The following is a 25206-nucleotide window of genomic DNA, read 5'->3' as shown; positions in this document are numbered from 1 at the left end:
ATGCACGCTTTGCCTGTCCATTGGCTCTGTGACAAAGACAACCATGCACAAGTGTGGGTCTTCATAAACATTCCGGCCTAAAGGTGCCGGTGGCGGCGGCTGGTCATTGTTTTGCTCCACCCGGTTAACCTGCTGGTACTGCTGCCTGTTTGGCTGCACCGGTAAGGCGTTTGCTCCAGTGAGCGGTGGTGGAGGTGGTAATTGTTGTTGTTGCTGCATGGGGCCCCCTGGCGCCTGCGCATCTTTTACCGCTCCTCTTTGCATCAAGAACTTGGTCCAAGAACAATCCTTCGTCAAGTGGTTCGACGGGTGATCCGGATTCGGCGTGTGCCACCGGCAAGGTTGGTCCATGGCGGCTTCCATGGTGTATTTCACGGGTTCCTGCCAGTTCTTTTTCTGGCCCCAGGGTTTCTTTTCTACCCACTGCTTCTTAGGACCCACCCACGGCTGCGATCCGGTTTTCTGTCTCTGACTGCCGCTGGCGTCAGAATTTTCTTGCACGGCAGCAACTTGCTGCGATGCGTATCTTCGATCTGGGAAATCTTCCCTTCTTTTGTTATTCCGGTTATCCCGGTATTGCTGCTGATGCGGATTCGACTGCTCCGGCTCAGCCTGTACTGCCGGCTGCATTGGGTCTCCCAATGCATAGCTATCTGCCACACGTATCATCTCTGCTAGAGTTGTGGGCATGCTTCTTTGCAGTCTTTGCCACAAAGGCGATCCTCTCCGGCATCCTTGACTGAACCAAGCTATAGCTTGCGCCTCAATCACTCCTTCACATGTGTTTCTCATTCAGTTCCACCGGGTTAGATAATCCCGGTCTGGTTCTCCTGCACGCTGTTGGCACAGCGCAAGCTGTTGGGGCCGGTTTGGCCTCTTGTAGGTGCTGCTGAAATTGTTCACAAATGCTTCCTCAAAGTCCAACCATCCGTTAATGCTTCCCGCCGGCAAGTTATTTAGCCAGATCCTCGCAGGACCCACAAGGTAGGACGGTATGATTCTTACCGCCCAGCGCCGGTTTACTCCACCACCAGCTACATAGACAGCTGTGACATAATCAGCCAGCCAGTCTTCCGGCTTGGTCGTACCATCATATGTTCTTGTGTCTCGGGGCAACTGGAAATTGCGCACCGGTGGTTCTTCTCTCATGATCCGAGGGCCAAAGCACCTTGGACCAGGAGGTCCTTCACATTCAACTATTGCAGATAGACGTACTCTGTCCAGCCTGTGCCTCGCATCCCGGTCTGGCAAACATCTTTCCCCTAGGCGTTCTCCCAAAGGGTTCCGGTGGACTCTTGTTCGTCCCGCCTCGGAATCCGATTCATCATATTCTTCCAGTTCCGCGGCCCTTGCCTGCCGGTACCCTGGTGGTGGCATCTCTTCATCCACGCACGCCACTCTTGCGGCTTGATAATTCTGCCCGGTTTCATATCTACCGGCATGATTGTTTCCGGCATAGCCTCCCTTGGCATAGCCCCGATCTGCCCCTTGGCTTTTTCTACCGGCATCATATTGCCCGGCTTTTTGTTTTCCGGCAAGAACTGGGTCATACACAGTCATCTGCCGTGCGTTCTTTTCCTTTCTTTTGTCCGGGTGAGGGGACGATGCCTGCCCCTGGGACTTGCTTCCGGCATTCTTTGTTGAACGCGCGGACTTTGAGGCCACTGCCTCGTTCAGCTTAGCCAATTGCTCAGCATTTTGCTGCTCAATCACTTTCAACAGCTCTTGCACACGTTCTTGCTGCTTTGCCAACTCGTCACCGGAAAGAGATTCACATAATGCTACTGCAGCTTTAGCGGCTTTTATAGTTTTATCCGGACTACTGTACTTAGGCTTTTCTATGATGCTCACAGATACAGATGCACTTTTGCCGGCAAGAACTTCTTTGCGCAAATCCTGATCTAGATTGCGAGCTTTAAGCCGGTTTTCCGGCATCCTAGCAGCATGAGCACTAACTGAAGCAAGGCCATGGGCAGCGTTGTACTCACGTAGGGTTAGGTTCAGCTCGCGCTGCGCCCGGATGATGTCAGCACCGCCGGTAGCGGTGGCCTTGCGCGTGGCTTCCAGCCTCCTCCCGAGCCTTTGCCGGGTCGATGTTCTGCGCGATGGGCGTGGCCAGCGTGTTCATCGCCGCTTGAAGAGGTGTTGCCGGTGGTGCTGATGATGCTCCCGCGACGCCGGCGTCACGCTCCAGCGGTGGTTTTGCCGGGCGAGTCGATGCCGCACGTTCAGTTCCTTCCTCCACGGCTCCCTTGCCGGTGTTGACCGCACCAGCCATCATGACCTCCACGCTGCCGGCGGCGCGGCCAGCGCATAGCCATCTTGGTGGATCCGGCGCTACCAGCACCGGCGAGAGGTGCTGGCGCACAGGGACGGTGCCGAGGTAGACGCGGATGCTGCCGAACTCGATGGTGCGGCCGTTCTGCGGGAACTTGCCGCCGTTGGCGAAGCAGCCGGCGTTATCGTTGATGAAGTCCATGTTGTAGATGCGTTCCACGAGCGCGGACACCGTGCGCTCGCCGTTGGTGTCGAGGATGCCCGCCCGAATATGAACTCCAGCAAGCGCCACTTCATGCCCCACGGTGGGCGCCAACTGTCGTCGTGGTGAACGAGCAGATGCCATGGGATGGCTTATCTTGGGGCCGAATGGACGCTAGAGGATTCGGGGGAGGGTTTGTGACTAGATGGACGAACTTCCGGATGCTTTCCTCAGGAACTTGGCCAAGGCCAGAGGTAGAAGAAGAAAGACACAAGGACGAACTCGCTCTAGATCACCATGTTCATTGATCTCAAGACAGGTTACAGGTTGTTCTCCCTTCTGTTGATCGCGCGTATGAAAGATGCTGCCCCCTCTCCTTATATAGGGGAGAGGGTGGCTTACAGAACAAGAAACCCTAATGGGATCTTTGACTAGACAAACTACTTTACAAAGATACTTTATAAAGCTACTTTAATCACAGATGACGCCGGGGTCTTCTTTTAACATGAAGGATGACGTCCTCCGGCTTCTTTGACCGTCATCCTCCTCCTTGTCTTCTAGTCTTCGTTTAAAGCTACTTTGGTTAGCTCATCCTTGTCTTTTAGCTCCCCGACGGAATCTTTGACCGCTCAGCCGGCATGTTCGTCCTTTTGGTGCACCGGTATCTTTCCTTCCCGGTTCCGGTATACCCCTCTTGGGGATACCGGCCTAGCTTCACTTAGCCAAACTCTATTCTCTTATTCCGGCATGAACATTAAACCGGTATCTTGAAGGGCGAGACCATCCGGTATGGCATACCTTTGGCATACCGGGGGTCATCCCCCCAACATTCCTTGCTTCTAAAATGCTTTAATATGATAAACTAACACAATTGCATCTTTGGATCATGAATCAAATCAAGAAAAATAAAGATTTCAACATACATGTGATAATGGTCACTTGGGTGAAAAATATTTTCTTCACCACTTTGCACCCCTGTATTTCTTAAAACCTAAACTAAACTTTGTCAACCAAAGCCATGTCATCCAAGACCATGTCAAGGTGAGTACTTTTCATGTTGACCACCATGGCCGGAGTTGACTAGGTTGACCAGAATTTAATTGCCAAAACAGGATCTGAGAAGAAAAACTAGATCACCTCCATTTTGAAACTTTGCAATTCTTTTCCAAGTTGAGTGCCACCACCACCAAAACCTCACATTAATTATATCATAAAGATTCACCAAAAAGACTTTTGAAATTTGAAAATTTTCTTCATGCGGCCATTATGTCGAACACTTGGCAGGCATAGAATCAAATTTGTGTTACACACATATGTCCACTGGTTTCTTCCCTAAACCACTTTGCAATGGTGATCATTTGCTAGTTCTAGCTCCCCTGCATCACCCTTGTACCTGCCCTGGTCGATTAAAGTGAGAGGAAGGAGGGAATCATCTTAAAACAATTCATGCCGTGGCCATGCCGGCCAACTTGGTGCAACTTTCTCCCTGGCCACTCCCATGTCGTTTCTCCATGTCCATGAGCATCACTGCAACACAAGGACTCAGCCAGTACCCTCCACTTGATCGCCAACGCACGGCAGAGCCTGGAACGAGCGTGCCAAGTTGATGCCAGTACCGTGCCCATGCCGCGGTGAGCGCGCTCTGGAGCGCGCCAGGACGCCGTGCACTCGAACGCGATCGTCCTCGCCCTGCATCCCTACCCTGGCGTCGAGCATCCACTCTAATCTCCCTACGCACTAGACACGCTCAAGCACCGCCCGCAGCCACCGTCGCCGTCGTCCTCGTCGTCGACGTACCGCGGCATCGTAATGATCACGGAAAAACTCGAGCGATTCCGTAGCCCTTTCTCTCGCGCCAATGCGAGTTGAGCATCGCCAGGACACCGCCTATCGATAGCCGTCCTCGCCTTGCCCTTTCGTGCACCACAGGAGCCGCGCCATGGCCGTGCCCTTGCAGCACACTCGGCCTCCTCTCTCCCTCTATAAATAGCGACGATCGGCACCTTCACTCTTCACACAATCCACTCCCCTCACCTCACTGAGACTCCTCCACCAGTCAATTTCACCAGAGCTCGCCGGAGCTGCTCGAATTGCAAGCTCGAGTCCGCCGGAGCCCGCGGAAGCCCTGCTTCAATTGACGCCTCCCCGAGCGCCACAACTGCGCCAGTAGCTTCCTCATCGACGACAGCTTCTCCGCGCACCCTGCCAGAGTCCTGCAACGGCCTGGTAAGCCCTCCGACCCCCTACTGGCGCTGTGAGTTCGCCGGAATCCCGCCGGGGACGACGACGCACACACACCGTAGATCGACGATCTGATCCACAGCCTATCTCACTCGTACCGCTTCGGCGTGTTATGAGGCGCTGACGAGTGGCCCCCACCCTGTCAGCGCAGCCCACCCGCACCCGTTGCTTGCTGGGCCGCGCTGTTTAGTTTAAATCGTTTCGGCCCAGTAGCTTTCCCGCCCAAGCCCAGAATTCAAATAAATGTTTAAACTTAATTTGATTTGTGCTGCAGATGGTTTAGTAAAAATTGAATAGTTTGAAATCTGCCAAACCAAATCTAGGAAACTTTATATCAATGGAAAGCTCATGAAATTATCTAACTAATGCCACTGGCCTCATGTCCAAATTCGTATTACTTTTTAAATGAAAAAAATAACAAGGCAGGGCCTTTGCTAACTTCAAATAATTATTAAAAATAATCTATAAATGATTTTAAGTTGATTCCAATTCTAATAAGTCACAAATGATGTACTCTAATTAATTATGCAATAATATAGCCATGTTATGTGTTTGATCATGGACTAGATCAAATAATATAGCTATGTAGTTAATTCTAGAACCATTCAATTGGGAATTCAAATTTAATGAATAGTATGAGAGCTACTCTCTCATTTAAATCTTGATCCTAAGTAATATAACCAGGGGAAATGACCTAGGCTAATGAACCCCTGATAAGTATTACTTAGAGATTTTAATGCATTTAAAATAATAATATGATAACATGTGTAGTGTAGCACTTTAATTAAATTAGACTCACATATAATAGATATGAAATGTTGACTTGGGTCAACCTATATTTCATACCTGATTATTATATGAAGAGATTAAATCTGATTATGAAGTAATGAGAAGAAATGAATTTCTCTAAGGATCTACCTATCTAAATTTAAGAAATAGGAATAATGAGAGGAAATTATTTTTTCTAATAAATAAGAAATCATCAAATAACTCACCATGCCATGTTTGATTGAAAATAGGACTAGAGTGTGAACTCTTTGAGTGTTCCTAGTTTAGCATATGAGTTTGGTTTAGTATTTATACCTCGTATTCGTATATAGACGCTAGTAACGAGGATTATCAAGAGGAGGAGGCCTACTCCCAAGAAGAGGAAGAGCACTTTGATCACTACTCAGCTCAAGGCAAGCTAACCCTTGCTGAATACAAATGCTTAGCTCTACAAGAGCAAAGGCATCATCACACCTTACTTTTATGTATTACCTATCCCATGTTTCTTATTTAAATTTTACTTTGGTTTATTTATTTCAAAGTACTTTTGATTTATGAGTCACCATGTATAGAATAGACAATACTTGGTTTAGATGAACACTACTCAAGCTAGATAGCACCCCTCATATAGTTGCTATTGCTAAATTATTAAAATTTGACTACTCTAGATGGGAACAAGTGGATTTGATATGAAATTGAAACCTTGGAATATGACCAAGAGAAGATGGTGATTTTTGATATAAACCTGATATGGTTTTGAATGCGATACCTTTCCAATTATACAAGTACCCCCACAATACCCGATTATGGGTAGGGCTTAACTAGAAACTTGTGTATTTTAGTATGGGTTCCCTCTAAACAAGCATCATAGGGGTTACGGTCGAGGCTGCCTCCATATGTAAGAATGATGTGAATATGAGGTGAATGTACGACCCAAGCCACTGTGCGGTTCCCGGGTTAACGGTTGGTTCTCACCGGGAGGCCAAGCTCATGGGGAGAGGTGCCTATACTAGGACATATAAGTGAAAGGTTATGATTGATGATCCGCGTACTGAGTTACGATGATTCGGGGTTATCCTCGACGGATGAAATCAATAGTTGTGGCACAAGAGTACAACCTCTGCAGAGTGTTAAACCTATTCGAATAGCCGTGTCCGCGGTTACGGACGGTTGGAAAGGCCATACTACTTCCGTTATCAGAATTTATGTTGAAATGATAATGGTGATTAATGAATTGTCTTGAATCCCAAATGAATTGTGGGAATGACACTAATGTTCCCACTTGAGTTAGTCTATTAGATAATGAGGATTTTTATTAAATGTTTATCCAAAGAAAACTTGGCTTTATGCAAATAAACTTAGAGCTTAGTACCCCTTTATTATACTTAATATGCTTTACGCTAGTATTAGTTTGCGAGTACTTTAAAAGTACTCATGGCTTTGCCCTGGCTATTCAAATGCCAGACTATGAAGAGGAGCAACAGTGTCAGGATGACGGACAGCAGGACGTCTACGATAACTAGGATTGTCTTCTAACGTCAAGCGTTGCCTGTGGAATATAGAGTCCACTACTACTACGCTTCCGCTACGTATGTGTGATGTTGAACAATCTATTTGTGTAATATTGGATCATGTGATCCCTTGATGTAAGACCTTATGTGTTGTAATAAATGATGACTCTGAACGACTTACTATTATGTCTCGCAAAAACAATCTTCCTGGGATTGCGATGTATGATATAATGGGGCATCCGGACTTAAAAACCCGGGTGTTGACAAGTTGGTATCAGAGCCATTGTTTGACCTTAGAAGACCTTAGTTAGAATGGACGTCCCACAAACTTAGTTTATAATAAAATAGTTATGAAAATACACTCATACCCTTACCTTGAAATTCTTTTTCGAAATAATCCATTTCATTGATTATTACTTAAAATTTTGAACACTGACAATTATTAACTTATTTGTCACTCCCTCTACAGATGGAGCCTATCATCCCGACGGAGCCCTTCCTCCAGACCCAAGTGTACGACTTGGCGAACGGTGGGGATCTGATCTTTGAACGAGATCTGTTCGCTCTCACCGACTTCCTCGGACGCACGCCTCCCGTGTTCTACGGGGGTCAGATCTCGGACAACGGCCAGCTCCAGTGGCTCATCATGGCTAACCTTCCGGGAAAGCCGGAGTCGCCCATGTTCCGCGGATCCGAGTTCTCGCTCGCGAGGCTACCTAGGTGGATGGACTCGCCCATGCTCGCGGGAGTCTCTCGCTCGTCTGTGCGGGCAGAACTCGCTGGCCATCGAAGGGGAACGCTTTGCGCACTTCGCAAGGCACTCCTCTGTTGGTCTGCCCCTCAGCCTGCCGTACCACCCCGTGCTGAGGCACCATGTGGACCACCTCGACTACATGCTGTACGAGACTCGGTCTGCGCTGAGCAACTCCCGCTCCGCCGCCAACCACACTCAGCAGCAGCTGGACCAGTACGCGGATACCATCAAGGTCATCGCGAAGGAGCGCAGGACTCTGCGCCAGCTGGTCGCGAAGAGGGACGCCACCATCCACCGCCTCAAGACCAAGATCGCCGTCCTGAAGGAGACCATCTCCACACAGGTGGAGCAGCTCCAGATCCTGGAAGGAGAAGGCGAGGGGGAGGACATCCAAGGGGATGGCTACTCCTACGTCAGCAACGACAACGACTACGAGCCGGAGGAAGAGGAAGACCAGGACTTCCACCAGCGCCTGCCTGCCGGGATGGACACCACCTTCCCGCTCCGCATCGATGGATAGCTTCCATCTCTCCTTGAGCACCGCGTAGTCTGAGATGTATCGGTCCTTGGTATTCGCCCCTTGTATCGTAGATTGTTGAAAGGGTTCTTCAAACCCTCCGGATTGTTGGCTTGTAATAATTGCTACCTTCATGACTATGTTCGTGTGTGTAATATTTCTATGTTATGAATCAAGTTTTAAATAAGTGTGAGTTTACTCCCCAAAATTAAGCCATAGAAATTTTCCCTCTCATCTTATGATCCATATCTCTGTTCAGATGGCACCTCCCAATCGCAACGCCAACCCGGATGCGCTGACGCAGATACTGCAACAGATGTTGGCTGATCGAGAAGTTGATAGGACTGAAAGGCAAGCTCACCTAGCTGTACTTCAACAGTTAGCACAGAACAACCAAGGCCACGGGAACCATGATCACCCGGGTTCCAAGTTGAAGAACTTTCAGAACACCAATCCACCGGTGTTTAGCAAGACGGAGGAACCACTTGATGCTGATGATTGGCTCCAAACAATGGAGAACAATCTTGAGGTTGCCGGAGTGGAAGATGAGGACAAGGTGCTGTTTGCCACCCACTATCTGGCAGGACCTGCACGTGCCTGGTGGACGAGTGCTCGCGCATTGAATGCGGGGCGACTGATGACTTGGGCAGATTTCAAGCTTAAGTTTAGCAAGTACCATGTGCCACCGGGTCTCATCAAGAAGATGCGGGATGAGTTCCGCGAGTTAAAGCAAGGCCGTCTGACCGTGGTAGAATACCGCGACAGGTTCCTCACCTTGTCAAGGTACGCCCCGGATGAGACTGACACCACCGAGAAGAGGAAGGAGAGATTCCTGAACGGACTGCACGATGAGATGCAGACCGTGTTGGTCAACATCCCCTTTTCTGACCTCGAAGCCCTTGTGGACTCCGCCATCCAAATGGAGGGCAAGCTGAACCAAGCCAATGAAAACCGCAAGCGCCGCATGATGCACCAGAGTGGGCCCAGCAACAACTCCAAGTTTCGCCCTGGCTCAAGCGGAGGATTCACCCCCAGAAACAACAGGCCACCGGCACAGATGTCGCGCCCCGGTTATCAGAACCGGAGCGGAGGAAACCCCAGGACAGGAGGGCACCACCACAACAGCAACAACTTCGTTCACCACAACAACAACTTCAACCGCGCCCCGACAAGAGCCCCTGCCAACCCCAACACCAACACTGCTCCAAGGACAGGGAGCAATGCTATCCCTGTCGCCCCCAAGGACAAGTCCACCATCAACTGCTATGAGTGCGGTGTGGTGGGACACTACTCCAAAGAGTGCCCCCAGAGACTCGCCAAGATGGCCGCCAACACCACTGGCCCTGCTCAGCAGCAACGCCGTGTCGCCAACAACAAGAAGTTCGCCCCCAACAACCCGAACAACCGCAGCGGCCGTGTTATCACCAGAATTTGACCGGATCAGAGGTGGGCCGCGATCAGGATGGACTTGAAGAGTATACATGGAAGAAATACATGAATCGGCCTTGCATACCAAGTTTGGGCTAATTGCCCGTGTATCTGTAACATAGTAGATCGCATCTTAGTTTAGAAAGATAGAGTTTGACCCGTGCACGGTTTGGTGCACGCCTAAATTAGAGAGTCCCCTGGACTATAAATATGTATCTAGGGTTTATGGAATAAACAACCAACGTTCAACACAAACCAATCTCGGCGCATCGCCAACTCCTTCGTCTCGAGGGTTCCTCCGGTAAGCACCATGCTGCCTAGATCGCATCTCGCGATCTAGGCGGCACGAGCTCTGCCTAGTTGTTCATGCGTTGCTCGTGCTCGAAGCCTTTTGATGGCGAGCAACGTAGTTATCATAGATGTGTTAGGGTTAGAATTGTTCTTAGTATCATATGCTTTCGTAGTGCAACCCTTGCGCATCTAGCCGTCCTTGTACCTCATCATGGGTGCAGGGACGGCACCCGCTTGATCATCGTTTAGTAGATCTGATCCGTTACGATCGCTCCTTGATTCATCAAGGATTAGTTTAATATCTCGCAATAGTTAGGCCTTACAAAGGGTTGGAGGATCCAGCGGCATGCGGGTGTAGTTTGCTGCCCCTAGACAGGACGTTCCGAGGATCAACCTAGTGTTGGTTTTTAGGCCTTGTCTAGGGCTGGCTTACGATCACCGTGCGTGAGCGCGAGGCCCAATCGTGAGTAGGATGATCCGATTATGCGGTGAAAACCCCAGATCGTCATGGATCTCATACGCTTTATCTTGATCAAGCAGGACCACCATATATTCGGCCACCTTGGACGAATCATGGGTGGATCGGCTCTATGAGCCGATTCACAGGACAACCTGAGAGCCGATCGAGGCTCGTATTTAATGTGTACGTGTGTGCCCTGCAGGAAACTAAGCGAGGCATCATCCACACCTTCCTGACCAGGTATAGGTCGGTGGCACGCCCTTGCAATTTGCATCGGCGCGCGACCGGGAGGCTTTGCGGGCCGTCGCTCCGAGGGACCGGGCCAGCCGCAGCCCTAGTTGTTCCCGGCTCTACGGTGTTGACCCGCTCACCGCCCGCCGGTGGGTTTCGACGTCAACACATTCCGGCACGCCCGGTGGGACAATCTTCGACATCCACCGCATCGCCATCTACATCTGAGATGGCGGAAGGCACTCCGGTCAAGTACGAGGATCTGACTGACGAGCTCAAGAAGAAGCATGACGAGATCGGCAGTCCTCGAAGCCGAACTCATCGGCATCCGCCGTTAACATGGTGGAGCGCACTTACCCTGGGGGATGCCGGCCAAGAGTCCCGTTCAACGTCAACACGATGGGGCTCGGGCACCATCCCGGTAAGGGCAGAGATGAGGGCAGCTGCTCTCACAGCGACGACACGGAGGAAGCTGCTCCACACGATCGGCCCCGACACCTCCAAAGGGTCCTGGTTACAATCAAGGTGAAGGCCGATTCCAGCGATCGGCCCGCATTATCCGTACAGCATTTATGGACAAACGGGGCGATGCCGATCCGTGTGATCGGCCCCAGGGATTTATGAAGGAACATTGCAAAAACCTTCATCGAGCAAGCAACGTGGAGGCCGATTCCAGCAATCGGCCAAAATTATCCTCACCATACTTTTTGCCTGGATTCAATGACGATCTAAGGGGCAATAGGTTTACGTCGGCTGATGAACTGGAAGAAGTCCACACTGGTCCTAACAGAGCCGACGTTCACATATAGTGCCTTGGCTAACCACAGAGCCGATATCAGCAGTTACCTGGCAGAATCGGCTCGGGGGGCACCTAATCGGATTCCAAAGTACGATACATGTGCAGTGAAAAATTGGGGGCCGATAGGGAAATCGGCGGGCCGATAGGGAAATCGGCCAGTAAAAAAAAAAAAAAAAAGGGGTACGATGAGCTCAAGGCTCTCTTTGAAGCCGATCTAATCGGCTCTTTCGCATCAGGTGGAACGGCTTTACAGCCGAGGGTGCCCTCGACCAAGTAGATCTGTCCACCCCTTCAGAAGAACGGACCAGAGTTCTGCGCCGGGAAGTTAACTACATGGTAGCTCATTCTGTTTGCCGCCATGGCAAAGACAAAGAAGAGAGCAGTCACTCTGGTGGCAAGGACGAAGAGGAGGCCGGTTCGAGCGATCGGCTTCGATATGATGATAAAGGTACAACAATGAAGACGGTATAGAGTCTTATAATGCTTTCAATATGTCTTTTATGTGAGTTTTGCTGTACCGGTTCATACTTGTGTTTGCTTTAAACACCTTGCTAGCCTAAACCTTGTATCGAGAGGGAATACTTCTCATGCATCCAGAATCCTTGAGCCAACCACTATGCCATTTGTGTCCACCATACCTACCTACTACATGGTATTTATCCGCCATTCCAAAGTAAATTGCTTGAGTGCTACCTTCAAAATTCCATCATTCACCTTTGCAATATATAGCTCATGGGACAAATAGCTTAAAAACTATTGTGGTATTGAATATGTACTTGTGCACTTTATCTCTTATTAAGTTGCTTGTTGTGCGATAACCATGTTTCGGGGACGCCATCAACTATTCCTTGTTGAATATCATGTGAGTTGCTATGCATGTCCGTCTTGTCTCGAAGTAAGAGAGATCTACCACCTTAATGGTTGGAGCATGCATATTGTTAGAGAAGAACATTGGGCCGCTAACTAAAGCCATGAATCATGGTGGAAGTTTCAGTTTTGGACATATATCCTCAATCTCATATGAGAATAATAATTGTGGCCACATGCTTATGCATTAAAGAGGAGTCCATTGTCTGTTGTCCATGTTGTCCTGGTATGGATGTCTAAGTTGAGAATAATCAAAAGCGAGAAATCCAAAATGTGAGCGTTCTCCTTAGACCTTTGTACAGGCGACATGGAGGTACCCCATTGTGACACTTGGTTAAAACATGTGCATTGCAAAGATCCGGTAGTCCAAGCTAATTAGGACAAGGTGCGGGCACTATTAGTATACTATGCATGAGGCTTGCAACTTGTGAGATATAACTTTCATAACTCATATGCTTTATTACTACCGTTGACAAAATTGTTTCATGTTTTCAAAATAAAAGCTCTAGCACAAATTTAGCAATCCATGCTTCCCTCTGCGAAGGGCCTTTCTTTTACTTTTATTGTTGAGTCAGTTTACCCATTTCCTTCTATCTAAAAAAGCAAACACTTGTGTTAACTGTGCATTGATTCCTACATACTTGCATATTGCACTTGTTATATTACTTTATGTTGACAATATCCAGAAGATGTACACAAGACTGCATCCAGAGTACCAGGTTCAGTGGGCTTGTTTAAATATGTAGTCATGACATTTAGACTGAAGAACGCTGGTGCAACGTACCAAAGAGCCATGAACTACATATTTCATGATCTGATCGGCAAACTGGTTGAGATCTACATTGACGACGTGGTGGTCAAGTCTGTCTCCGTAGAGGGACACTTGGAGGATTTACGACGCATCCGGGACCGAACTAGGAAATTTGGACTAAGGATGAATCCGAAGAAGCGTGCATTTGGGGTGACGACCGGTCAATTCTTGGGCTTCTTGGTTCATGAACGCGGAATTGAGATCGGCCTAAAAAGTCAGGAGGAAGTGCGCACAATGAAGCCGCCTTCCACGAAAAAGGAACTACAGTGTCAAATCGTGCAGAGAAGTTGAGAAGGCAAGGCATCATGATGAAGGATACTGCGATGGTTCTGCCACGACATGACCCGACGAAGAAAAAGCAGAGTGATTTTGGAATTATCAATTCCAAAACCAGGGGGGCATGTGTTATCACCAGAATTTGACCGGATCAGAGGTGGGCCGCGATCAGGATGGACTTGAAGAGTATACATGGAAGAAATACATGAATCGGCCTTGCATACCAAGTTTGGGCTAATTGCCCGTGTATCTGTAACATAGTAGATCGCATCTTAGTTTAGAAAGATAGAGTTTGACCCGTGCACGGTTTGGTGCACGCCTAAATTAGAGAGTCCCCTGGACTATAAATATGTATCTAGGGTTTATGGAATAAACAACCAACGTTCAACACAAACCAATCTCGGCGCATCGCCAACTCCTTCGTCTCGAGGGTTCCTCCGGTAAGCACCATGCTGCCTAGATCGCATCTCGCGATCTAGGCGGCACGAGCCTGCCTAGTTGTTCATGCGTTGCTCGTGCTGAAGCCTTTTTGATGGCGAGCAACGTAGTTATCATAGATGTGTTAGGGTTAGCATTGTTCTTAGTATCATATGCTTTCGTAGTGCAACCCTTGCGCATCTAGCCGTCCTTGTACCTCATCATGGGTGCAGGGACGGCACCCCGCTTGATCATCGTTTAGTAGATCTGATCCGTTACGATCGCTCCTTGATTCATCAAGGATTAGTTTAATATCTGCAATAGTTAGGCCTTACAAAGGGTTGGAGGATCCAGCGGCATGCGGGGTGTAGTTTGCTGCCCCTAGACAGGGACGTTCCGAGGATCAACCTAGTGTTGGTTTTTAGGCCTTGTCTAGGGCTGGCTTACGATCACCGTGCGTGAGCGCGAGGCCCAATCGTGAGTAGGATGATCCGATTATGCGGTGAAAACCCCAGATCGTCGTGGATCTCATACGCTTTATCTTGATCAAGCAGGACCACCATATATTCGGCCACCTTGGACGAATCATGGGTGGATCGGCTCTATGAGCCGATTCACGGGACAACCCGAGAGCCGATCGAGGCTCGTATTTAATGTGTACGTGTGTGCCCTGCAGGAAACTAAGCGAGGCATCATCCACACCTTCCCGACCAGGTATAGGTCAGGTGGCACGCCCTTGCAATTTGCATCGGCGCGCGACCAGGAGGCTTTGCGGGCCGTCGCTCTGAGGGACTGGGGCCAGCCGCAGCCCTAGTTGTTCCCGGCTCTACGGTGTTGACCAGTCACTGCCCGCCAGTGGGTTTCTGACGTCAACAGGCCGCCTCTTTCATATGAGTGCGGAAGAAGCTCAGGAAGCCCCAGATGTCGTGCTGGGTATGTTCTCTGTTAACTCAATACCTGCAAGAGTGCTGTTTGATTCTGGAGCATCGCATTCATTTGTTACGGAAGAATTTGCATGCACTAGTAAGATTCAACCCATCAGCTTGAAGCATGTCATGGTAGTGCAAATCCCTGGATCAACCACTAAAGCTAGAAAAATTTGCAAAGATGTTCCTATCAGAATTCATGAAATAGACTTTTATGCCAATCTGATTGTTCTGGGAACAAAAGGTTTGGAGGTAGTACTGGGTATGGACTGGATGTCCAAACATCATGGATTGATTGATTGTGCCAAGAAGGCCATCACCATGACTAGTAGCACAGGAGTGTTAGTTGAGCATATCTCAGAAAGGCTGCCCAGAAAATTTACCTGCAACCAGAGTTTAACTAAACCCACCCTGGATCAAATCAGAGTCGTCTGTAGATACTCTGATGTGTTCCCAGATGACCTACCCGGTATGCCCCCGGATCGGGATATCGAGTTTATCATCGAGTTAATCCCCGGAACAGGACCTATAGCCCAGAGAGCTTACAGCATGAACCCGGCAGAATTGGTGGAACTAAAGAAACAACTGGATGATATGTTAGCCAAAGGTTTGATTAGGCCAAGTGCATCACCCTGGAGGTCCCCAGTCTTGTTTGTGGACAAGAAGGATGGTACGATTCGTTTATGTACGGATTACCGCAAGCTCAATGATGTCACCATCAAGAACAAGTATCCTCTGCCCAAAATAGAAGACCTGTTTGACCAGTTGACCGGTGCCACCGTGTTCTCTAAGATTGATCTGAGGACAGGGTACCATCAGCTGAAAATCCGTGCATCGGACATCCCCAAAACTGCCTTCACCACCAGATATGGATTGTATGAGTACAATGTCATGTCATTTGGATTAACCAATGCCCCCGCTTACTTCATGAATCTCATGAATAAGATCTTCATGAACTTCCTGGATAAGTTCGTCGTTGTCTTCATCGACGACATCCTGATCTACTCCAAAACCGAAGGAGAACATGAGCAACACTTGGAAATGGTCTTAGAGACTCTTCGGGAACACCAGCTGTATGCCAAGTTCAGCAAGTGTGAGTTCTGGTTGAGGGAAGTAGGATTCCTGGGACACATCTTGTCCGCAGGAGGAATTGCCGTTGACCCCTCAAAAATAAAGACCGTTGCAGAATGGAAAGCCCCAACCACCCAGACTGAGGTCCGTGCATTTCTCGGATTGGCGGGATATTACCGCCGATTCGTTGAAGGATTCTCAAGCATAGCCAGACCAATGACTCAATTGTTGAAAAAGGACAAGAAGTTCGAATGGACGAACAAGTGTGAAGAGAGCTTCCAACAGCTCAAGAGCAGACTGACTTCAGCCCCAATACTGATTATGCCGGACATCACCAAACCCTTTGATGTGTATTGTGATGCCTCCAAGATTGGTCTTGGATGTGTGTTGATGCAAGAAGGCAAAGTGATCTCGTACCTGTCCAGGCAACTGAAGCAGCATGAACAGAATTATCCGACCCATGACTTAGAGCTAGCAGCCGTAGTGTTAGCCTTGAAAGTATGGCGTCATTACCTCATGGGTAATCGATGCGAGATCTATTCGGATCACAAGAGTTTGAAGTATATCTTCACTCAGAAGGAACTGAACATGAGACAAAGGCGATGGTTAGAGTTAATTAAGGATTATGATATGGATATCCATTATCACCCAGGCAAGGCCAATGTGGTAGCAGATGCTTTGAGTAGACTACCGTGTCAGTTGAACTCCATGATTGCCGAAGAGCAACCTAGCCTTCACCAAGAGTTTGAACAATTTAGAATGGAGCTAGTAAGTGAAGGATTTCTCGCCAGTATTGAACTTCAACCCACCCTGATTAGTCAAATCAAGGAAGCCCAGAAAAGCAATGCAAGCATTGATGGGATTAAGAGCCAGCTAGCAGCAGGAAAGGCACCGGGATTCACTGTTAATGAAGAAGGAGTACTTTGGTACAATGGACGCTTGTGCGTGCCGTCAGATTCAGAACTGAAACAAGTAATTCTAAAGGAAGCCCATGACACCCTGTATTCTATTCACCCCGGAGGTACCAAGATGTACCAGGACTTGAAGGAACAGTTCTGGTGGCATGGGATGAAGCGAGAAATCGGGAGTTACATCGCCAAGTGTGACATCTGTCAGAGAGTCAAGGCAGAACACCAACGACCCGCAGGACTGCTACAGCCCCTGCAGATTCCCGAATGGAAGTGGGATTCCGTAGGAATGGACTTCATCACCGGATTGCCCAAATCTAGTAAAGGGAATGATTCTATCTGGGTAGTGGTCGATAGATTGACCAAAGTCGCCCATTTCATCCCCGTCAAGACCACTTACCAAGGACCAAGACTTGCAGAGTTGTATATCTCACGGATAGTCAGCCTGCACGGAACCCCGAAGTCAATAGTATCCGATAGAGGATCCCAATTCACCTCCAGATTTTGGCACAAGGTACATGAAGGACTTGGAACTAGGCTGAACTTCAGCACAGCCTATCACCCTCAGACAGATGGACAGACTGAACGAGTCAACCAGATACTAGAGGATATGCTGAGAGCATGTGTGTTAGAATATGGATCCAAGTGGGAAGACTGTTTGCCGTACGCAGAATTCTCATACAACAACAGCTATCAAGCCAGCTTGCAGATGGCCCCCTTTGAAGCTCTGTACGGAAGGAAGTGCCGTACCCCTCTGAATTGGTCGGAAGTAGGGGAGAGTCAAGTCTTTGGACCAGATATTCTCCGAGAAGCTGAAGAGAAGGTTCACAAGATCCGTGAGTACCTCAAGACCGCTCAATCAAGACAGAAGAGCTACGCCGACAAGAGACGCCGAGAGATGACCTTCGAGATCGGAGATTTCGTATATCTCAAAGTGTCCCCCCTTAAAGGAATGCAGAGATTCCAGCTTAAAGGAAAGCTCGCACCCAGATATGTCGGACCTTTCAAAGTCCTAAGTCGCCGAGGAGAAGTGTCCTATCAATTAGAATTACCAGAAGAAATGTCAACGGTGCACAATGTGTTTCACATCTCGTTACTTCGGAAGTGCTTAGAGGTACCTGAGAAGACGGAGGTTTTCAAGAACATCGACCATCGAACTGTGGATATCAACTCAGATCTAACCTACCGCGAAGTACCTATTCGCATTCTGGAGGAAGCATTCAGAACCACTCGCACCAGGAGTATCAAGTTTCTGAAGATCCAATGGAGTAACCACACCGAAGAAGAGGCCACTTGGGAAAGAGAAGACTTTATGAAGACTGAGTACCCCAATCTCTTTAGTACCTAGTTTTCTTTCAGATCTCGGGACGAGATCTTTTGTAAGGGGGAAGGGTTTGTAACATCCCAAGTTTTCAACAATAATAAAGCAAGTGAAAGTGCAATTACTCAAAATTTACAATTAACAAAAACTTTTCTATGCATATAGTGCCACATATAGATTCATGCATTTGAGTAATTTTTCTTGTGTGCAATTGCCATGATGAGTGTTAGCATGTTAATCAATTACTACATGAACCCTAATCAAGATCACAAAACCCTAAATGAAGGAGAAATCAAGAAAATAAGAAAAAACCCAAAATCACTCACATACACCATATGCAAAAATGCAAATCCTTCACTAAGGCCATAATTGCTTGCTTCCTTGCTTCTAAAATGCTTTAATATGATAAACTAACACAATTGCATCTTTGGATCATGAATCAAATCAAGAAAAATAAAGATTTCAACATACATGTGATAATGGTCACTTGGGTGAAAAATATTTTCTTCACCACTTTGCACCCCTGTATTTCTTAAAACCTAAACTAAACTTTGTCAACCAAAGCCATGTCATCCAAGACCATGTCAAGGTGAGTACTTTTCATGTTGACCACCATGGCCAGAGTTGACTAGGTTGACCAGAATTTAATTGCCAAAACAGGATCTGAGAAGAAAAACTAGATCACCTCCATTTTGAAACTTTGCAATTCTTTTCCAAGTTGAGTGCCACCACCACCAAAACCTCACATTAATTATATCATAAAGATTCACCAAAAAGAATTTCGAAATTTGAAAATTTTCTTCATGCGGCCATTATGTCGAACACTTGGCAGGCATAGAATCAAATTTGTGTTACACACATATGTCCACTGGTTTCTTCCCTAAACCACTTTGCAATGGTGATCATTTGCTAGTTCTAGCTCCCCGCATCACCCTTGTACCTGCCCTGGTCGATTAAAGTGAGAGGAAGGAGGGAATCATCTTAAAACAATTCATGCCGTGGCCATGCCGGCCAACTTGGTGCAACTTTCTCCCTGGCCACTCCCATGTCGTTTCTCCATGTCCATGAGCATCACTGCAACACAAGGACTCAGCCAGTACCCTCCACTTGATCGCCAACGCACGGCAGAGCCTGGAACGAGCGTGCCAAGTTGATGCCAGTACCGTGCCCATGCCGCGGTGAGCGCGCTCTGGAGCGCGCCAGGACGCCGTGCACTCGAACGCGATCGTCCTCGCCCTGCATCCCTACCCTGGCGTCGAGCATCCACTCTAATCTCCCTACGCACTAGACACGCTCAAGCACCGCCCAGAGCCCTGTCGCCGTCATCCTCGTCGTCGACGTACCGCGGTACTGTAATGATCACGGGAAAAACTCGAGCGATTCCGTAGCCCTTTTCTCTGCGCCAATGCGAGTTGAGCATCGCCAGGACACCGCCTATCGATAGCCGTCCTCGCCTTGCCCTTTCGTGCACCACAGGAGCCGCGCCATGGCCGTGCCCTTGCAGCACACTCGGCCTCCTCTCTCCCTCTATAAATAGCGACGATCGGCACCTTCACTCTTCACACAATCCACTCCCCTCACCTCACCGAGACTCCTCCACCGATCAATTTCACCGCAGCTCGCCGGAGCTGCTCGAATTGCAAGCTCGAGTCCGCCGGAGCCCGCGGAAGCCCTGCTTCAATTGACGCCTCCCCGAGCGCCACAACTGCGCCAGTAGCTTCCTCATCGACGACAGCTTCTCCGCGCACCCTGCCAGAGTCCTGCAACGGCCTGGTAAGCCCTCCGACCCCCTACTGGCGCTGTGAGTTCGCCGGAATCCCGCCGGGGACGACGACGCACACACACCGTAGATCGACGATCTGATCCAACGGCCTATCTCACTCGTACCGCTTCGGCGTGTTATGAGGCGCTGACGAGTGGCCCCCACCCTGTCAGCGCAGCCCACCCGTACCCGTTGCTTGCTGGGCCGCGCTGTTTAGTTTAAATCGTTTCGGCCCAGTAGCTTTCCCGCCCAAGCCCAGAATTCAAATAAATGTTTAAACTTAATTTGATTTGTGCTGCAGATGGTTTAGTAAAAATTGAATAGTTTGAAATCTGCCAAACCAAATCTAGCAAACTTTATATCAATGGAAAGCTCATGAAATTATCTAACTAATGCCACTGGCCTCATGTCCAAATTCGTATTACTTTTTAAATGAAAAAAATAACAAGGCAGGGCCTTTGCTAACTTCAAATAATTATTAAAAATAATCTATAAATGATTTTAAGTTGATTCCAATTCTAATAAGTCACAAATGATGTACTCTAATTAATTATGCAATAATATAGCCATGTTATGTGTTTGATCATGGACTAGATCAAATAATATAGCTATGTAGTTAATTCTAGAACCATTCAATTGGGAATTCAAATTTAATGAATAGTATGAGAGCTACTCTCTCATTTAAATCTTGATCCTAAGTAATATAACCAGGGGAAATGACCTAGGCTAATGAACCCCTGATAAGTATTACTTAGAGATTTTAATGCATTTAAAATAATAATATGATAACATGTGTAGTGTAGCACTTTAATTAAATTAGACTCACATATAATAGATATGAAATGTTGACTTGGGTCAACCTATATTTCATACCTGATTATTATATGAAGAGATTAAATCTGATTATGAAGTAATGAGAAGAAATGAATTTCTCTAAGGATCTACCTATCTAAATTTAAGAAATAGGAATAATGAGAGGAAATTATTTTTTCTAATAAATAAGAAATCATCAAATAACTCACCATGCCATGTTTGATTGAAAATAGGACTAGAGTGTGAACTCTTTGAGTGTTCCTAGTTTAGCATATGAGTTTGGTTTAGTATTTATACCTCGTATTCGTATATAGACGCTAGTAACGAGGATTATCAAGAGGAGGAGGCCTACTCCCAAGAAGAGGAAGAGCACTTTGATCACTACTCAGCTCAAGGCAAGCTAACCCTTGCTGAATACAAATGCTTAGCTCTACAAGAGCAAAGGCATCATCACACCTTACTTTTATGTATTACCTATCCCATGTTTCTTATTTAAATTTTACTTTGGTTTATTTATTTCAAAGTACTTTTGATTTATGAGTCACCATGTATAGAATAGACAATACTTGGTTTAGATGAACACTACTCAAGCTAGATAGCACCCCTCATATAGTTGCTATTGCTAAATTATTAAAATTTGACTACTCTAGATGGGAACAAGTGGATTTGATATGAAATTGAAACCTTGGAATATGACCAAGAGAAGATGGTGATTTTTGATATAAACCTGATATGGTTTTGAATGCGATACCTTTCCAATTATACAAGTACCCCCACAATACCTGATTATGGGTAGGGCTTAACTAGAAACTTGTGTATTTTAGTATGGGTTCCCTCTAAACAAGCATCATAGGGGTTACGCTGAGGCTGCCTCCGTATGTAAGAATGATGTGAATATGAGGTGAATGTACGACCCAAGCCCTGTGCAGTTCCCGGGTTAACAGTTGGTTCTCACCGGGAGGCCAAGCTCATGGGGAGAGGTGCCTATACTAGGGCATATAAGTGAAAGGTTATGATTGATGATCCGCGTACTGAGTTACGATGATTCGGGGTTATCCTCGACGGATGAATTCAATAGTTGTGGCACCAGAGTACAACCTCTGCAGAGTGTTAAACCTATTCGAATAGCCGTGTCCGCGGTTACGGACGGTTGGAAAGGCCATACTACTTCCGTTATCAGAATTTATGTTGAAATGATAATGGTGATTAATGAATTGTCTTGAATCCCAAATGAATTGTGGGAATGACACTAATGTTCCCACTTGAGTTAGTCTATTAGATAATGAGGATTTTTATTAAATGTTTATCCAAAGAAAACTTGGCTTTATGCAAATAAACTTAGAGCTTAGTACCCCTTTATTATACTTAATATGCTTTACCCTAGTATTAGTTTGCGAGTACTTTAAAAGTACTCATGGCTTTGCCCTGGCTATTCAAATGCCAGACTATGAAGAGGAGCAACAGTGTCAGGATGACGGACGAGCAGGACGTCTACGATAACTAGGATTGTCTTCTAACGTCAAGCGTTGCCTGTGGAATATAGAGTCCACTACTACTACGCTTCCGCTACGTATGTGTGATGTTGAACAATCTATTTGTGTAATATTGGATCATGTGATCCCTTGATGTAAGACCTTATGTGTTGTAATAAATGATGACTCTGAACGACTTACTATTATGTCTCGCAAAAACAATCTTCCTGGGATTGCGATGTATGATATAATGGGGCATCCGGACTTAAAAACCCGGGTGTTGACACTTGTGAACATGTTTGGTGGGATTCTGTTATCACCAGAATTTGACCGAGTCAGAGGTGGGCCGCGATCAAGATGGACGTGAAGATATACATATAGAAGAGATATGTGAATCGGCCTTGTTTACCAAGTTTGGGCTAGTTAGCCCGTGTATCTTTATAGTAGGTTACGTAGAAGTTAGAATTTATCTCGTGCACGATTTGGTGCACGCCCACATTAGAAAGTCCCCTGGACTATAAATATGTATCTAGGGTTTATGGAATAAACAACAACCAACGTTCAACACAAACCAATCTCGGCGCATCGCCACCCCTTCGTCTCGAGGGTTTCTCCGGTAAGCACCATGCTGCCTAGATCGCATCTTGCGATCTAGGCAGCACGAGCCTGCCTACGTTGTTCATGCGTTGCTCGTACTGAAGCCTTTTTGATGGCGAGCAACGTAGTTATCATAGATGTGTTAGGGTTAGCATTGTTCTTAGTATCATATGCTGTCGTAGTGCAACCCTTGCGCATCTAGCCGTCCTTGTACCTCATCATGGGTGCAGGGGCGACACCCCGCTTGATCATTATTTAGTAGATCTGATCCGTTACGGTTGCTCCTTGATTCATCAAGGATTAGTTTAACATCCGCAATAGTTAGGCCTTACAAAGGGTTGGAGGATCCGGCGGCGTGTAGGGTGTAGTTTGCTGGCCCTAGACAGGACGTTCCGAGGATCAACTTCGTGTTGGTTTTTAGGCCTTGTCTAGGATTGGCTTACGATCACCGTGCGCGAGCGCTAGGCCCAATCGTGAGTAGGATGATCCGATTATGCGGTGAAAACCCTAAATCGTCGTAGATCTCATATGCTTTATCTTGATCAAGCAGGACCACCATATATTCGGCCACCTTGGACGAATCATGGGTGGATCGGCTCCATGAGCCGATTCACGGGATAACCCGAGAGCCGATCGAGGCTCGTATTTAACGTGTACGTGTGTGCCCTGCAGGAAACTAAGCGAGGCATCATCCACACCTTCCCGACCGGGTATAGGTCGGGTGGCACGCCCTTGCAATTTGCATCGGCGCGCGACCAGGAGGCTTTGCGGGCCGTCGCTCAGAGGGACTGGGGCCAGCCGCAGCCCTAGTTGTTCCCGGCTCTACGGTGTTGACCAGTCGCTGCCCGCCGGTGGGTTTCTGACGTCAACACATTCTGGCACGCCCGGTGGGACGGCATCTACATCTTCGACATCCACCACATCGCCGTCTACATCCGAGATGGCGGAAGAGACTCCGGTCACTTACGAGGACCTGAGCGGCGAGCTCAAGAAGAAGTATGACGAGATCAAGGCCTTCCTCGAAGCCGACCTCATCGGCTCTTTCCACGAGACCCGCTCCCATGGCATCAGATGGAAGGGGTTCTCGCCTGAAGGCGCGCTTGATGGAGTGGACCTATCCACCCCGTCAGAAGAACGCACCAGGTCGCTGCGTCAGGAGGTCAACTTCATGGTGGCTCATTCACTGCACCGCCACTCTGAGAGCCTGGTGAACACGTTGGAGCGTGTCGCTCTTCGCGTGATCCAGGAAATCATGAGCCATCAGTACTCTCCGTCAGGACCAGCTCTCGGGACGCATCAAGGAGAGTTGCCACTCCAGTCCCGTCCACCGCTGCCATATGCGGTGGCAGCACCAGCTGAAGTGCCGGCTACACCGGCATTCGTCGTCTACAAGATCGGTGGTGACCCTAGTGACTACCAGTTCTTGGCTGAGGCGCCTAAGGAGATCCCTCAAGGATACGCGTGCACGTATGTGCCGGATTGTGGCAACTGGCCACTCTCAAACCAGGCCACAACATCAGGGACTCCGGCGAAAACAGGAGGAGCGTCAGCAACAGAGCTCGAGAAGCAGACGTGGCTAGCTAAATACGCCACCCCGACGAAACTCCAGAGCCCAGCTCCTGCAGTTGGCTCAGAGCTGGAAAAGCAAACATGGCTGGCTAAGTATGCCACCCCGGCTAATCTTCAGAGTGCAACTCCTGCAGCCAGCGACAGCGGATCGATCAGTACCATACCGAGAGACCAGTTCGGCATGGTGCCGAAAAGAAGGGCAATCGGCTATTCCAAGCCGTACCCCGACGAGTACGAGATGATCCCGCTGCCACCTAAATATCGGCTCCCTGACTTCTCCAAATTCAGTGGATTAGATGGCTCCAGCTCCATCGAGCACGTCGGCCGATATTTGGCGCAACTAGGACCGGCTTCAGTGTCGGATCAGCTACGCGTGAGGCTCTTCTCACAGTCCCTCACTGGATCGGCTTTCGGTTGGTACACGTCGCTGCCACCGAACTCAGTCCAGACTTGGAAACAGTTGGAAGAACATTTCCATATGCAATACCATTCAGAAGCTTCCGAGTCTAGCATTGCCGATCTAGCACAACTACGTCAGAAGCGCGGAGAAACGGTGACAGAATACATCCAGCGCTTCAGGAATCTTAGGAACCGATGTTATTCGGTTCGTATAACTGAAAAGGAAGCAGTCGAGTTGGCAGTAGCAGGCCTTGCAACACAGCTCAAGGACGTGGCCTCCCAAGCGGACTACCCTTCACTAGCACACATGGTGCAGAAGCTGTCAGCGTATGAACAGCGCCACCCAGATGTCTACCAGGACAAATTCAAGCGCGTGGTTACCATGGTTGACGCAGGCGAGGATGAAGGTGCTACGGGAGACCAAGAAATAGCAGTGGCTGAGTGGACTCGGGGAGGAACCCCCGTGTCCTGCAAATGGGTAAAGCCACCAGGGCCGCCCAGGGGATTTGATTTTGACG

Source organism: Lolium rigidum, chromosome 2 (assembly GCF_022539505.1).
Source record: "Lolium rigidum isolate FL_2022 chromosome 2, APGP_CSIRO_Lrig_0.1, whole genome shotgun sequence".
Taxonomy (NCBI): domain Eukaryota; kingdom Viridiplantae; phylum Streptophyta; class Magnoliopsida; order Poales; family Poaceae; genus Lolium; species Lolium rigidum.
The sequence above is the reverse complement of the archived record's forward strand: the minus strand, read 5'-3'. Positions refer to the sequence as shown.